We start from the raw sequence: 17,750 nt of genomic DNA, 5'->3' as shown, positions 1-17,750 counted from the left end.
CGCTCCTGACGTTTTACGGCTGAAATCTCCGAAACACTGAAACGCGGCTGCATAAATTTGCAAATACTTTGCTTAACTTATTTTCTGCTGATTTTGGATTGTCTCGTGTTTTCTTCTCCGCTCCCGTCCAAAGTCAGGCTAAAAAAACGCTGCAGCTTGTCGTTCGGGATGGGTCATGTGACCCGTGTGCTGTGAAATCCTACAATGCACTGCTCTATGGTGAAAGGAAACCAATAAAATATCCCTTTAAATGTAAGTGCGGAAATCATATACAGTGGAACCTTGGTTAACGAGAACAATCCGTCCTGGGACTGTGCTTTTTAACCAAGTTACTCGTTCAGCAAAGCAAGATTTCCCATAGGAAATCATTGCAATGCAACGATTCGTTCCACAACGTGTTCAATGTCCCATCCTGGTCCCCTATTGTGCCATTACACACACGTACAAACACGCACATATTATACTCGCCTTACCTTCCGTTCCATCGCCGGCCTAATGGGTCTTGTAGTTCACCGCGAGGATTACTCCCTCGTCGCGATGTACCGGCAAACTACAAGACCCAGGAGGCCGGCGATGGAACGGAAGGTAAGGTGAGCATAATGTGTTTGTGCGTGCTTGTGCGTGCTTGTGTGTGTTTGTGTGGACTGCAAGAGCGAGTCAGAGCGCGGTGGATGTACGGAACCGGAAGTGTGTGCGGTGAGGATTTTGCTCGTACAGCAAAGCTTTCTCGTAAACAGAGTTACAAATTTACAGCAAACTTTGCTCGTTAAGCGAAATTCTCGTTACCTGGGTTACTCGTTAAGCGAGGTTCCACTGTACAAGTTCTCATACAATGGAGAAAGTAGGTCAGAACCTACAGATTTTGTTTGGAAAAGCCGACCATCTAATATGTATGGGGGCCGCTCGAATACCCCAAAAGATGTCAAGGATTGGTTCCCCAACTGCAGTCTTAGCGCCGGAACCAAGGAGGAGACGTGACATCAAGACAAGTGAAAGAGACTCAGCGCCAGAACCAAGGAGGACGAGTAACACCAGGAGCAGCAGCGGATACTCAGCACCAGAACAAAAGGAGGACGAGTAACACCAGGAGCAGCAGCGGAGACTCAGCGCCAGAACAAAGGAGGACGAGTAACCCCAGGAGCAGCGGCAGAGACTCAGCGCCAGAACAAAGGAGGACGAGTAACGCCAGGAGCAGCGGCAGAGACTCAGCGCCAGAACCAAGGAGGACTACTAACACCAGGAGCAGCGGCAGAGACTCAGCGCCAGAACCAAGGAGGACGACTAACACCAGGAGCAGCAGCGGATACTCAGCACCAGAACAAAAGGAGGACGAGTAACACCAGGAGCAGCAGCGGAGACTCAGCGCCAGAACAAAGGAGGACGAGTAACGCCAGGAGCAGCGGCAGAGACTCAGCGCCAGAACCAAGGAGGACTACTAACACCAGGAGCAGCGGCGGAGACTCAGCACCAGAACAAAGGAGGACGAGTAACACCAGGAGCAGCGGCAGAGACTCAGCACCAGAACAAAGGAGGACGAGTAACACCAGGAGCAGCGGCAGAGACTCAGCGCCAGAACAAAGGAGGACGAGTAACACCAGGAGCAGCGGCAGAGACTCAGCACCAGAACAAAGGAGGACGAGTAACACCAGGAGCAGCGGCGGAGACTCAGCACCAGAACAAAGGAGGATGAGTAACACCAGGAGCAGCAGCGGAGACTCAGCACCAGAACAAAGGAGGACGAGTAACACCAGGAGCAGCAGCAGAGACTCAGCGCCAGAACAAAGGAGGATGAGTAACACCAGGAGCAGCAGGGGAGACTCAGCGTCAGAACAAAGGAGGACGACTAACACCAGGAGCAGCAGGGGAGACTCAGCGTCAGAACAAAGGAGGACGACTAACACCAGGAGCAGCGGCAGAGACTCAGCGCCAGAACAAAGGAGGACGAGTAACACCAGGAGCAGCGGCAGAGACTCAGCACCAGAACAAAGGAGGACGAGTAACACCAGGAGCAGCGGCGGAGACTCAGCACCAGAACAAAGGAGGATGAGTAACACCAGGAGCAGCAGCGGAGACTCAGCACCAGAACAAAGGAGGACGAGTAACACCAGGAGCAGCAGCAGAGACTCAGCGCCAGAACAAAGGAGGATGAGTAACACCAGGAGCAGCAGGGGAGACTCAGCGTCAGAATAAAGGAGGACGACTAACACCAGGAGCAGCGGCAGAGACTCAGCGCCAGAACCAAGGAGGACGACTAACACCAGGAGCAGCGGCAGAGACTCAGCGCCAGAACAAAGGAGGACGAGTAACATCAGGAGCAGCGGCGGAGACTCAGCGCCAGAACCAAGGAGGACGAGTAACACCAGGAGCAGCGGCAGAGACTCAGCGCCAGAACCAAGGAGGACGAGTAACACCAGGAGCAGCAGCGGATACTCAGCACCAGAACAAAAGGAGGACGAGTAACACCAGGAGCAGCAGCGGAGACTCAGCGCCAGAACAAAGGAGGACGAGTAACGCCAGGAGCAGCGGCAGAGACTCAGCGCCAGAACCAAGGAGGACTACTAACACCAGGAGCAGCGGCAGAGACTCAGCGCCAGAACCAAGGAGGACGACTAACACCAGGAGCAGCAGCGGATACTCAGCACCAGAACAAAAGGAGGACGAGTAACACCAGGAGCAGCAGCGGAGACTCAGCGCCAGAACAAAGGAGGACGAGTAACGCCAGGAGCAGCGGCAGAGACTCAGCGCCAGAACCAAGGAGGACTACTAACACCAGGAGCAGCGGCGGAGACTCAGCACCAGAACAAAGGAGGACGAGTAACACCAGGAGCAGCGGCAGAGACTCAGCACCAGAACAAAGGAGGACGAGTAACACCAGGAGCAGCGGCAGAGACTCAGCGCCAGAACAAAGGAGGACGAGTAACACCAGGAGCAGCGGCAGAGACTCAGCACCAGAACAAAGGAGGACGAGTAACACCAGGAGCAGCGGCGGAGACTCAGCACCAGAACAAAGGAGGATGAGTAACACCAGGAGCAGCAGCGGAGACTCAGCACCAGAACAAAGGAGGACGAGTAACACCAGGAGCAGCAGCAGAGACTCAGCGCCAGAACAAAGGAGGATGAGTAACACCAGGAGCAGCAGGGGAGACTCAGCGTCAGAACAAAGGAGGACGACTAACACCAGGAGCAGCGGCAGAGACTCAGCGCCAGAACCAAGGAGGACAAGTAACACCAGGAGCAGCAGGGGAGACTCAGCACCAGAACCAAGGAGGACAAGTAACACCAGGAGCAGCAGGGGAGACTCAGCACCAGAACAAAGGAGGACGAGTAACACCAGGAGCAGCGGCAGAGACTCAGCACCAGAACAAAGGAGGACAAGTAACACCAGGAGCAGCAGCGGACACTCAGCGCCAGAACAAAGGAGGACAAGTAACACCAGGAGCAGTGGCAGAGACTCAGCGCCAGAACCAAGGAGGACAAGTAACACCAGGAGCAGCGGCAGAGACTCAGCGCCAGAACAAAGGAGGACGAGTAACATCAGGAGCAGCGGCGGAGACTCAGCGCCAGAACCAAGGAGGACGACTAACACCAGGAGCAGCGGCAGAGACTCAGCGCCAGAACAAAGGAGGACAAGTAACACCAGGAGCAGCAGAGACTCAGCACCAGAACAAAGGAGGATGAGTAACACCAGGAGCAGCAGGGGAGACTCAGCGCCAGAACAAAGGAGGACGACTAACACCAGGAGCAGCGGCAGAGACTCAGCGCCAGAACAAAGGAGGACGACTAACACCAGGAGCAGCGGCAGAGACTCAGCGCCAGAACCAAGGAGGACGACTAACACCAGGAGCAGCAGCGGAGACTCAGCACCAGAACAAAGGAGGACGAGTAACACCAGGAGCAGCGGCAGAGACTCAGCGCCAGAACCAAGGAGGACGACTAACACCAGGAGCAGCGGCAGAGACTCAGCGCCAGAACAAAGGAGGACGACTAACACCAGGAGCAGCGGCAGAGACTCAGCACCAGAACAAAGGAGGACAAGTAACACCAGGAGCAGCGGCGGAGACTCAGCACCAGAACAAAGGAGGACAAGTAACACCAGGAGCAGCGGCAGAGACTCAGCGCCAGAACCAAGGAGGACAAGTAACACCAGGAGCAGCTGCAGAGACTCAGCGCCAGAACCAAGGAGGACAAGTAACACCAGGAGCAGCGGCAGAGATTCAGCGCCAGAACCAAGGAGGACAAGTAACACCAGGAGCAGCGGCAGAGACTCATCGCCAGAACCAAGGAGGACAAGTAACACCAGGAGCAGCGGCAGAGACTCATCGCCAGAACAAAGGAGGACAAGTAACACCAGGAGCAGCAGGGGAGACTCAGCACCAGAACCAAGGAGGACAAGTAACACCAGGAGCAGCAGGGGAGACTCAGCACCAGAACAAAGGAGGACGAGTAACACCAGGAGCAGCGGCAGAGACTCAGCACCAGAACAAAGGAGGACAAGTAACACCAGGAGCAGCAGCGGACACTCAGCGCCAGAACAAAGGAGGACAAGTAACACCAGGAGCAGTGGCAGAGACTCAGCGCCAGAACCAAGGAGGACAAGTAACACCAGGAGCAGCGGCAGAGACTCAGCACCAGAACCAAGGAGGACGAGTAACACCAGGAGCAGCAGCGGAGACTCAGCACCAGAACAAAGGAGGACGAGTAACACCAGGAGCAGCAGCGGATACTCAGCACCAGAACAAAAGGAGGACGAGTAACACCAGGAGCAGCAGCGGAGACTCAGCACCAGAACAAAGGAGGACGAGTAACATCAGGAGCAGCAGCAGAGACTCAGCACCAGAACAAAGGAGGACGAGTAACACCAGGAGCAGCGGCAGAGACTCAGCACCAGAACAAAGGAGGACGACTAACACCAGGAGCAGTGGCAGAGACTCAGCGCCAGAACAAAGGAGGACGACTAACACCAGGAGCAGCGGCAGAGACTCAGCACCAGAACAAAGGAGGACGAGTAACACCAGGAGCAGCGGCAGAGACTCAGCGCCAGAACCAAGGAGGACGACTAACACCAGGAGCAGCAGCGGAGACTCAGCACCAGAACAAAGGAGGACGAGTAACACCAGGAGCAGCGGCAGAGACTCAGCGCCAGAACCAAGGAGGACGACTAACACCAGGAGCAGCGGCAGAGACTCAGCGCCAGAACAAAGGAGGACGAGTAACACCAGGAGCAGCAGGGGAGACTCAGCGCCAGAACAAAGGAGGACGACTAACACCAGGAGCAGCGGCAGAGACTCAGCGCCAGAACCAAGGAGGACGACTAACACCAGGAGCAGCGGCAGAGACTCAGCGCCAGAACAAAGGAGGACGAGTAACACCAGGAGCAGCGGCAGAGACTCAGCACCAGAACAAAGGAGGACGACTAACACCAGGAGCAGCGGCAGAGACTCAGCGCCAGAACCAAGGAGGACGACTAACACCAGGAGCAGCGGCAGAGACTCAGCGCCAGAACAAAGGAGGACGACTAACACCAGGAGCAGTGGCAGAGACTCAGCGCCAGAACAAAGGAGGACGACTAACACCAGGAGCAGCGGCAGAGACTCAGCACCAGAACAAAGGAGGACGAGTAACACCAGGAGCAGTGGCAGAGACTCAGCGCCAGAACAAAGGAGGATGAGTAACACCAGGAGCAGCGGCAGAGACTCAGCACCAGAACAAAGGAGGACGACTAACACCAGGAGCAGTGGCAGAGACTCAGCGCCAGAACAAAGGAGGATGAGTAACACCAGGAGCAGCGGCAGAGACTCAGCGCCAGAACAAAGGAGGACGACTAACACCAGGAGCAGCGGCAGAGACTCAGCGCCAGAACCAAGGAGGACGACTAACACCAGGAGCAGCGGCAGAGACTCAGCGCCACAACAAAGGAGGACGAGTAACACCAGGAGCAGCAGGGGAGACTCAGCGCCAGAACAAAGGAGGACGACTAACACCAGGAGCAGCGGCAGAGACTCAGCGCCAGAACCAAGGAGGACGACTAACACCAGGAGCAGCAGCGGAGACTCAGCACCAGAACAAAGGAGGACGAGTAACACCAGGAGCAGCGGCAGAGACTCAGCGCCAGAACCAAGGAGGACAAGTAACACCAGGAGCAGCGGCGGAGACTCAGCACCAGAACAAAAGGAGGACGACTAACACCAGGAGCAGCGGCAGAGACTCATCGCCAGAACCAAGGAGGACAAGTAACACCAGGAGCAGCGGCAGAGACTCAGCACCAGAACAAAGGAGGACAAGTAACACCAGGAGCAGCAGCGGACACTCAGCGCCAGAACAAAGGAGGACGACTAACACCAGGAGCAGCGGCAGAGACTCAGCGCCAGAACCAAGGAGGACGACTAACACCAGGAGCAGCGGCAGAGACTCAGTACCAGAACAAAGGAGGACGACTAACACCAGGAGCAGCGGCAGAGACTCAGCGCCAGAACAAAGGAGGACAAGTAACACCAGGAGCAGCGGCGGAGACTCAGCGCCAGAACAAAGGAGGACAAGTAACACCAGGAGCAGTGGCAGAGACTCAGCGCCAGAACCAAGGAGGACAAGTAACACCAGGAGCAGCGGCAGAGACTCAGCGCCAGAACCAAGGAGGACAAGTAACACCAGGAGCAGCGGCAGAGACTCAGCACCAGAACCAAGGAGGACGAGTAACACCAGGAGCAGCAGCGGAGACTCAGCACCAGAACAAAGGAGGACGAGTAACACCAGGAGCAGCGGCAGAGACTCCGCGCCAGAACAAAGGAGGACAAGTAACACCAGGAGCAGCGACAGAGACTCAGCGCCAGAACAAAGGAGGACGAGTAACACCAGGAGCAGCAGGGGAGACTCAGCACCAGAACCAAGGAGGACAAGTAACACCAGGAGCAGCGGCAGAGACTCAGCACCAGAACCAAGGAGGACGACTAACACCAGGAGCAGCGGCAGAGACTCAGTACCAGAACAAAGGAGGACGACTAACACCAGGAGCAGCGGCAGAGACTCAGCGCCAGAACCAAGGAGGACGACTAACACCAGGAGCAGCGGCAGAGACTCAGTACCAGAACAAAGGAGGACGACTAACACCAGGAGCAGCGGCAGAGACTCAGCGCCAGAACAAAGGAGGACAAGTAACACCAGGAGCAGCGGCGGAGACTCAGCGCCAGAACAAAGGAGGACAAGTAACACCAGGAGCAGTGGCAGAGACTCAGCACCAGGCCCAAGGAGGGCAAGTAACATCAGGAGCAGCAGGGGAGACTCAGTGCCTAACAAGCGGAGGGCTAATAACACCAGGAACAGTGGTGGAGACTCAATACCTTACAAGAGCAGGACTAGTAACACCAGGAGCAGCGGCAGAGACTCAGCGCCAGACTCAGCGAACTAGACCCAAGGATGGCGAGTAACACCAAAAGCAGCAGGGGAGACTCAGCACTGGGCCCAAGGAGGGCGAGTAACATTAGGAGCAGCAGCAGAGACTCAGCGCTGGACCAAAGGAAGATGAGTAAACCCAGAAGTAGCGGGTGTGACTCAGCGCCGGATCCAAGGAGGGCGAGTAACATCAGGAGCAGTGGCAGAGACTCAGCACCAGAACCAAGGAGGACGAGTAACACCAGGAGCAGCAGCAGAGACTCAGCACCAGAACAAAGGAGGACGAGTAACACCAGGAGCAGCGGCAGAGACTCAGCGCCAGAACAAAGGAGGACGAGTAACACCAGGAGCAGCGGCAGAGACTCAGCACCAGAACCAAGGAGGACGAGTAACACCAGGAGCAGCGGCAGAGACTCAGCACCAGAACCAAGGAGGACGAGTAACACCAGGAGCAGCAGCAGAGACTCAGCACCAGAACCAAGGAGGACGACTAACGCCAGGAGCAGCGGCAGAGACTCAGCACCAGAACCAAGGAGGACGAGTAACACCAGGAGCAGCAGCAGAGACTCAGCACCAGAACAAAGGAGGACGAGTAACACCAGGAGCAGCGGCAGAGACTCAGCGCCAGAACAAAGGAGGACGAGTAACACCAGGAGCAGCAGCGGAGACTCAGTGCCAGAACAAAGGAGGACAAGTAACACCAGGAGCAGTGCCAGAGACTCAGCACCAGAACCAAGGAGGACAAGTAACACCAGGAGCAGCGGCGGAGACTCAGCGCCAGAACCAAGGAGGATGAGTAACACCAGGAGCAGTGCCAGAGACTCAGCGCTAGAACTAAGGAGGACAAGTAACACCAGGAGCAGCGGCAGAGACTCAGCACCAGAACAAAGGAGGACGAGTAACACCAGGAGCAGCGGCAGAGACTCAGCACCAGAACAAAGGAGGACGAGTAACCCCAGGAGCAGCAGGGGAGACTCCGTGCCTAACAAGCGGAGGGCTAATAACACCAGGAACAGTGGTGGAGACTCAGTGCCAGACAAGAGCAGGACTAGTAACACCAGGAGCAGCGGCAGAGACTCAGCACCAGACTCAGCGAACCAGACCCAAGGATTGCGAGTAACACCAAAAGCAGCAGGGGAGACTCAGCACTGGGCCCAAGGAGGGCGAGTAACATTAGGAGCAGCAGCAGAGACTCAGCGCTGGACCAAAGGAAGATGAGTAAACCCAGAAGTAGCGGGTGTGACTCAGTGCCGGATCCAAGGAGGGCGAGTAACATCAGGAGCAGTGGCAGACACAGCGCCGGACCAAAGAGGGCGAGTAACATTAGGAGCAGGAGCAGAGACTCAGCACTGGACAAGAGGAAGGTGAGCAACACCAAGAGCAGCAGGGGTGGCTCAGCGCCGGACCCAAGGAGGAGGAGTAACATCAGGAGCAGCAGCGGAGACTCAGCACCGGACCCATAGGAGAGTGAGTAACAAAAAGCAGCGTCTGAGACAGCGTCAGACCCAAGGAGAGCAAGTAGCATCAAGAGCAGCATCAGAGACACAGCGTCGGACCCAAGGAGAGCGAGTAACATCAGGAGCAGCGGCAGAGGCACAATGCCGGACCCAAGGAGGACAAGAAACATCAAGAGCAGCGGCAGAGACACAGCGTTGGACCCAAGGAGAGCGAGTAACATCAGGAGCAGCGGCAGAGGCACAATGCCGGACCCAAGGAGGACAAGAAACATCAAGAGCAGCGGCAGAGACACAGCGTCTGACCCAAGGAGAGCGAGTAACATCAGGAGCAGTGTCAAAGACTGTAGCCAGGAGGACAAACAAAACAGAACTGCTTTATGCTGTGCGCAGACTCTTCTCAGAGCACAAACGCTCACAAGTGAATTTTTTTTTTTTAAACTCTTTATTTAACATTTTAGAATACAACTCAGCGCCGTCTGAAAGAACGACATCAAGCGGCAGTCAATGGGGTGACGCTATAGGATCCCCCCTGAGCTGTCCGATGCCCCATGCCATCAGCCTGTGGGTACAATGGTACATTTACCCCTCTGTCTGCAACATAAAAGAAGCAGCACTTGAGCTGAGAAACTGCACCAGCAGCAGGAATATTCTGTGGGCACACTGTGCCCTGGAGCTTTCACTTGCCAAAGCTTTTTGTTGTGGGCCCCTGCGGTGGTGTATTGTTTGCCAAGTCGAGATTAACACCTTCATCATCTGCAGGGATCAATATAGAAAGGGCTGTTGCACCCACCACTTCATTCACACGGATACGTTTGGGATTTTTCGTCTGGGCAGAAAATCCATAGTGAATTTCAGCAGCAGCAAAGTGTATGAGGTTCTAATAGCCTAATTCTGCAGGGGAAAAAATCAGTAAGAAAATTGAGCAACGGCGCAGATTGTACTGCAACTGCTTTTCAATGGTTTCTGTGGATTTGCCCCTCTGCAATCCAAATGGTGACATCTAGGACAAATTTTGCACCAGATTTGCCATTTAATTTGCAGCAAAATCTGCACCGGATTTTTTGGGCCATATTATGGATATGGAAGGCACTGTATATGGGGGAGAGGGGTTTGTAGAGGTTAACTACCCGTGTGGCCTTACCCCTAAACATTCGATAATTTGCCGCCTACTGAACCACTATTAGCTGCAAATGCTGATGGGTTTGTAGACCCCCGGGGGTCAGTTTGGTACCAATAGGACATAATATGGACGCGCTAGTTATAGTTGATCACAGGACAAGTCAATCATAAGGGTCACGGTGTATTCATCTTGATTTTTAAGGTCAATTATTACTTAAAATGTGGATGATCTCGTAATCAAATGTTCACGCAGACAATTTCTTTAGCTATTTCTTAATTTATTGCATTAGTCTTGATTGTTGTGAAGGCTCAAAAGGGGAGAGGAGGCAGTCGCAGGGCGCGCCGGCTGCAGGGGTGGGAAGAGGAGGCCGGTGCAGAGAGCGCCGGCGGCAGGGGTGGGAGAGGAGGCCGTCGCAGGGCGCGCCGGCGGCAGGGGTGGGCAGAGGAGGTTGTCGCAGGGCGCGCCGGCGGCAGGGGTGGGCAGAGGAGGCCGTCGCAGGGCGCGCCTGCGGCAGGGGTGGGCAGAGGAGGCCGTCGCAGGGGTGGGGAGAGGAGGCCAGCCACTGGACTTGCCCGCACCGGCCACTGGGGTTGCCCTCGCCGCACGCGCCGGCCACAGGGGTTGCCCTCCCTGCACGCGCCGGCCACAGGGGTTGCCCTCGCCGCACGCGCCGGCCACAGGGGTTGCCCTCGCCGTACGCGCCGGCCACAGGGGTTGCCCTCGCCGCACGCGCCGGCCACAGGGGTTGCCCTCGCCGCACGCGCCGGCCACAGGGGTTGCCCTCGCCGCACGCGCCGGCCACATGGGGTTGCCCTCGCCGCACGCGCCGGCCACATGGGGTTGCCCTCGCCGCACGCGCCGGCCACATGGGGTTGCCCTCGCCGCACGCGCCGGCCACATGGGGTTGCCCTCGCCGCACGCGCCGGCCACATGGGGTTGCCCTCGCTGCACGCGCCGGCCACATGGGGTTGCCCTCCCTGCACGCGCCGGCCACATGGGGTTGCCCTCCCTGCACGCGCCAGCCACAGGGGTTGCCCTCCCTGCACGCGCCGGCCACAGGGGTTGCCCTCGCCGCACGCGCTGGCCACAGGGGTTGCCCTCGCCGCACGCGCCGGCCACAGGGGTTGCCCTCGCCGCACCATCCACACTGGCCGCAGGAGAGTCAGGAAGACCCACACGCAGAGCGGACCACCACCAAATCACACTAAAACAAACCCTTTAAAGGAATTATCCAACTAAAAAAAAAAAAATTATAATAGCAAGCAATACAGCTCATTAATATACTATATCAAATGGGCCCTGATGTAAAAATATCAGCTCCGATGTCAGGTCTTCCTATATTGGCAGGTGACTATACATCGCGGCACACACCGGTAGTCACAGACCGTGTTACCGAGAGTAATGGTTACATCAGGAGTCACACACTGCCCAAACAAATCAAAACTACAAGAAATAAATAGCTCTCCCCAGGTAATAGACCAGTATAGGCTTCATTTATATACACCTTTAAAATTATACCTACTGGATTCTGCACGTGTTTATATCTGTATTTATCCGGTGGTGCAGCGTATAATTCGGCTTTATCCAATAGGTATAATTTGAAACGTGTATATAAAATAAACACACATATTAGTGTATTACCCGGAGAGACGGTTTTTTTTTCTTTTCTGGTACTTAATAAAATAATTTGATTTATATAGCGCCGCGTTTCACTATTCAGAGGATATCAGACATTACAGAGCGACACGTGCCTCAACAATCCACAGAGGAGTGAGAACCATGTTCACAAGAGCTGACAATCTATGGGTTGGCACAAGAAGTAATAAGGGCTTGCTTAGTTTATCTATTGAGCCCTTCCTTCATGAAGCACAAGGTTGAAGTGGCGGAGCTTCGTTGACCCCAGACCGGGGTGATAAAAAAAAAAATGCCCCCAGAATTTAAGTAATTTAAAGAATACCTACATTTTCATCTACAGAAATGAACCCCACCCCCCAAATATTTTTTTTTTTTAAGAAAGTTTCAGAATTTTTCATGGTGGACAAAAGTGACCAGAGGAGAAGTGACAGTGACGATCAGGACTAAGAAATTACATTTTAACTAAAGGCTGAGACAAAGTTTGACCCGATAAGTAAACTAAGGATTGGAGATTTAAAAAGGAAAATAATTAAAGCACAAAAAGTGTAAATAATGGCTTTTATGGTTTAATTTGACCACTAAAATATACATTATATTTTTTGGGGTTGGTGAAGACCCCATTACGGTTCCACCTGGTCCTATTTTCACTACCATATGAGGAGGTGAGACTCAAAATAGTTAAAGTGGTCACAATTTTTTCAAAACAAACTTTGCCTCCAACGGTTGAACGATCAAACTAAACATTTACATTCCCATGGAGCCGAGCCATTAGGAACCTGTTAGGTCAGCCGGAGAAGGCACAAAACCCGCTCCAGAAGGGCAAAAGCTAAAACAAAAGCAATAGTTGCAACAGATGGCCCCTTAGGGGCCTTTCACACTGCATTCCTCTCTCCGTTCAGTGGTCCTGCCGGGGCTTTGGTCCGAACCCTCCCGCGCAAAACAGGTTTCGGACATATGCGCTGACTGGGCCACTGACTATTATGGTGCAGACGGAGTTACCGTGTGCCCTGTTGCGCACCATTGTCAGGAGAATGCGCTTACTGAAGGCAGACGCCCAGATGCAATCTACAATGTCTGGGTGTCCGCCTTCAATAGGAGTATACCAGAGCTTCTGGTCAGTGACCAAGTCCTGGTGATTTTTGATCAGAATTGATTAACCTTGACTGTTATTGGCCAACGGGAATCAAAAGTTTCTGAAAAGCTAAGTATGAAAGGGACAAGCAATATGGCTGCTCTTCCTGTTGTGACTTACGCCAAATGCCGAAATCGAGAATGGCCAAGATAAATATATTTTTACTTTGAGTTTCAGGAAGTTAAAAATTAAAGGAAAAATAAAAACACTAACGGTACCAAAAAGGAAAAAGCCCACAGTGCGTAAAGGCACCAACAAGGCCACATCCCACAGAGCATAAAGGCACCAATAAGGCCACATCCCACAGAGCGTAAAGGCCCCAACAAGGCCACATCCCACAGAGCGTAAAGGCCCCAACAAGGCCACATCCCACAGTGAGTAAAGACACCAACAAGGCCACATCCCACAGTGAGTAAAGACACCAACAAGGCCACATCTCACAGTGAGTAAAGGAAGCAACAAGGCCACATCCCACAGAGCGTAAAGACACCAACAAGGCCACATCCCACAGAGCGTAAAGGCACCAACAAGCTCACATCGAACAGAGCGTAAAGGCACCAACAAGGCCACATCCCAGTGAGTAAAGGCACCAACAAGGCCACATCCCACAGTGAGTAAAGGAACCAACAAGCTCACATCGAACAGAGCGTAAAGGCACCAACAAGGCCACATCCCAGTGAGTAAAGGCACCAACGAGGCCACATCCCACAGAGCGTAAAGGCACCAACAAGCTCACATCCCAGTGAGTAAAGACACCAACAAGCTCACATCCCAGTGAGTAAAGGCACCAACAAGGCCACATCCCACAGTGAGTAAAGGCACCAACAAGGCCACATCCCACAGTGAGTAAAAGGCACCAACAAGGCCACATCCCACAGTGAGTAAAAGGCACCAACAAGGCCACATCCCAAAATGAGTAAAAGGCACCAACAAGGCCACATCCCAAAATGAGTAAAAGGCACCAACAAGGCCACATCCCAAAATGAGTAAAAGGCACCAAGGCCACATCCCAAAATGAGTAAAAGGCACCAACAAGGCCACATCCCACAGTGAGTAAAGGCACCAACAAGGCCACATCCCACAGTGAGTAAAAGGCACCAACAAGGCCACATCCCACAGTGAGTAAAGGCATCAACAAGGCCACAGCGCATAAAGGCACCAACAAGGCCACATCCCACAGTGAGTAAAGGCACCAACAAGCTCACATCGAACAGAGCGTAAAGGCACCAACAAGGCCACATCCCAGTGAGTAAAGGCACCAACGAGGCCACATCCCACAGAGCGTAAAGGCACCAACAAGCTCACATCGAACAGAGCGTAAAGGCACCAACAAGGCCACATCCCAGTGAGTAAAGGCACCAACAAGCTCACATCCCAGTGAGTAAAAGGCACCAACAAGGCTACATCCCAAAATGAGTAAAAGGCACCAACAAGGCCACATCCCAAAATGAGTAAAAAGGCACCAACAAGGCCACATCCCAAAATGAGTAAAAGGCACCAACAAGGACACATCCCAAAATGAGCAAAAGGCACCAACAAGGCCACATCCCAAAATGAGTAAAAGGCACCAACAAGGCCACATCCCACAGTGAGTAAAGGCACCAACAAGGCCACATCCCACAGTGAGTAAAAGGCACCAACAAGGCCACATCCCACAGTGAGTAAAGGCATCAACAAGGCCACAGCGCATAAAGGCACCAACAAGGCCACATGCCACAGTGAGTAAAGGCACCAACAAGGCCACATCCCACAGTGAGTAAAGGCATCAACAAGGCCACAGCGCATAAAGGCACCAACAAGGCCACATCCCACAGAGAGTAAAAGGCACCAACATGGCCACATCCCACAGTGAGTAAAAGGCACCAACAAGGCCACATCCCACAGTGAGTAAAGGCATCAACAAGGCCACAGCGCATAAAGGCACCAACAAGGCCACATCCCACAGTGAGTAAAAGGCACCAACAAGGCCACATCCCACAGTGAGTAAAAGGCACCAACAAGGCCACATCCCACAGTGAGTAAAAGGCAACAACAAGGCCACATCCCACAGTGAGTAAAAGGCACCAACAAGGCCACATCCCACAGTGAGTAAAAGGCACCAACAAGGCCACAGCGCATAAAGGCACCAACAAGGCCACATCCCACAGTGAGTAAAGGCACCAACAAGGCCACATCCCACAGTGCGTAAAAGGCACCAACAAGGCCACATCCCACAGAGCGTAAAGGCACCAACAAGGCCACATCCCACAGTGAGTAAAGGCATCAACAAGGCCACAGCGCATAAAGGCATCAACAAGGCCACATCCCACAGTGAGTAAAGGCACCAACGAGGCCACATCCCACAGTGAGTAAAGGCACCAACGAGGCCACATCCCACAGTGAGTAAAGGCACCAACAAGCTCACATCGAACAGAGCGTAAAGGCACCAACAAGGCCACATCCCAGTGAGTAAAGGCACCAACGAGGCCACATCCCACAGAGCGTAAAGGCACCAACAAGCTCACATCGAACAGAGCGTAAAGGCACCAACAAGGCCACATCCCAGTGAGTAAAGGCACCAACAAGCTCACATCCCAGTGAGTAAAAGGCACCAACAATGCTCTTATCAAAACAGGCGTAAAAACTTGACAATTGGAAATAAAGATCTACTGATTTTGCAAACCACATTGAATGTGATCAGAAGCCACAGGATAGGGCGATATGGCTGATTGGCGGGCCTATTCTAGTACTGCTGGACACTAGATAGGCAGGATGACATCTTTCAGAAGGCAGAATGACATCCAAATGCAAGGCTCTGTAGAGAACACAAAATATAGAAAGGCTGAAGATCACATCTTGAGTACATGACAACTACTGGGCCTGATGTCTATAGGCCACCAAACATTTACGAACCCCATTAAGTTTGACTGCTCATTTCAATAGCCAAGCCATCCCCCTTCTTTGTATCTATATCTGCTATGATGGAAAAGGGGAAGCAGAATTAGCCATCAGCCAGCCCCCTTCTTTGTATCTATATTGGATGTGATGGAAAATGGGATGGGTTTAACAGACAACCAGCCCCCTTCTTTGCATCTATATCGAATGACAAGGGGACAAGGATTTAGGCGTCAGCCAGCCCCTTCTTTGTATCTATAGTAGCTATGATGGAAAAAAGAACAGATTGAGCTGTCAACTAGACTCCTTTGAATCTATATGGCTATGGCAGAAAAGGGAAAGGGTTTAGCCGTCAGCCAGCCCCCTTTGTATCTATATCGGCTATGACCAAAAAGGGGGCAGATTTAGCCGTCAGCCAGCCCCCTTCTTTGTAGTTACAACGGCTGTGATTGACAAGGGGACGCGGGTTTAACCGTCAGCCAGCCCCCTTCTTTGTATCTATATTAATTGTGACAGAAAAAAAGGACAAGGTTGTCGTCAGCCAGCCACCTTCTTTGTATGAATATCGACTAACCGAAAAGAGGACAGTGTTTAGCCATCAGCCAGCCCCCTTAGTAACTATATCAGCTATGACGGAAAATGGTGCAGATTTAGCCATCAGCCAGCCCCCTTCTTTGTATCTATATTGACTGACAGAAAAGGGAACAGGGTTTAGTCGTCAGCCAGCCCCCTTCTTTGTATCTATATCTGCTATGACAGAAAAGAGGAAGGATTTGTCAGCCAGACAACTTCTTAAGCGGTGACGGAAAAGGGAACAGGTTTAACCGTCAGCCAGCCCCATTCTTTGTATTTATATCAGCAGTGACTGAAAAGGGGATGCAGACTTAGCCGTCAGCTAGCCCCCTTCTTTGTATCTATATCAGCAGTGACGGAAAAGGGGATGGGTTTAGCAGTCAGCCAGCCCCCTTCTTTGTATCTATATCGGCTGTGACGGAAAAGGGAACGGGTTTAAACAGATTTAGCTTAATATTTTGTTTTTTAGCTGGACAAGAGATTATAAACCTTGAGGCTCGCGTTCCTTCCCAATAGTACAGTTACAGTCCATCCAATTTTACAGGACTAGTGACGTGATAAAACAAGTACGGCGAGCGCAGACTAGTTATTTTTTTATTATATATCGTGCAATTAACTTTTAATTCTGCAGTAAATCTCGGGTTCCGCTTATTATTAGATTACGAGAGCTATAATAGCAAATCTCTTCAACGGAGCAACCGCCCGAGAACAAAGGATCCTATTAGCCGACGTTATTAGATTTCCCACTGAATTTAGGGCTCAAGGTATTGTCCTTTCCATGCCAAATTAAATTCCTTAAAGGGGTAATCGTGCTCCGCCCCTTTGCACATCAGGAGGCAAGTGGACGGGTGACATCAAGTCTAGGGATACCGCCGGCAAACTGAAATTGTGACAGAGGGACCTAAATCCTCCATCTAATCACTTAGATGCTGTGGTACACAGTGACCATAGCGTCTAAGGGGGTTAAACCACTGCTTCATACATATATGTAGCGCTACCGCCCCCCTTCCCTCTGCTCATGTCACAGACTGTCAGAGGGTGGGGGCGCGGTCTGCACTGCAGCCAATCAGACGCCGTTGGGCGGGGAAAAAAGTTAATATGTATAAGGCGCAATGTGACTGCAGCCAACGAGGCGCCAGTGGAGGCGTGATCTGACTGCAGCCAACCAGGCGCCGGTGGAGGCGTGATCTGACTGCAGCCAACCAGGCGCCGGTGGAGGCGTGATCTGACTGCAGCCAACCAGGCGCCGGTGGAGGCGTGATCTGACTGCAGCCAACCAGGCGCCAATGGAGGCATGATCTGACTGCAGCCAACCAGGCGCCAATGGAGGCATGATCTGCCTGCAGCCAACCAGGCGCCCGTGGAGGCGTGATCTGACTGCAGCCAACCAGGCGCCAATGGAGGCATGATCTTACTGCAGCCAACCAGGCGCCAATGGAGGCATGATCTGACTGCAGCCAACCAGGCGCCAATGGAGGCATGATCTGACTGCAGCCAACCGGGCGCCCGGGGTGGCGTTATCCGACTGCAGCCAACCAGGCGCCCGTGGAGGCGTGACCTGACTGCAGCCAAT

At 53.2% G+C, this 17,750-nt stretch overlaps 1 protein-coding gene across 4 annotated transcripts in view; it reads right to left on the bottom strand.

Moving 5' to 3' along the window:
- The window catches only part of IQSEC2 (IQ motif and Sec7 domain ArfGEF 2), a 210,267-nt gene that overhangs the window by 166,080 nt on the left and 26,437 nt on the right, over positions 1-17,750 (bottom strand). The gene's annotated exons all lie outside the window — the stretch shown is intronic.

Source organism: Anomaloglossus baeobatrachus, chromosome 9 (assembly GCF_048569485.1).
Source record: "Anomaloglossus baeobatrachus isolate aAnoBae1 chromosome 9, aAnoBae1.hap1, whole genome shotgun sequence".
Classification (NCBI taxonomy): Eukaryota; Metazoa; Chordata; class Amphibia; order Anura; family Aromobatidae; genus Anomaloglossus; species Anomaloglossus baeobatrachus.
Note: the sequence above shows the minus strand (reverse complement) of the source record. Positions and strands in the feature narration are given on the sequence as shown.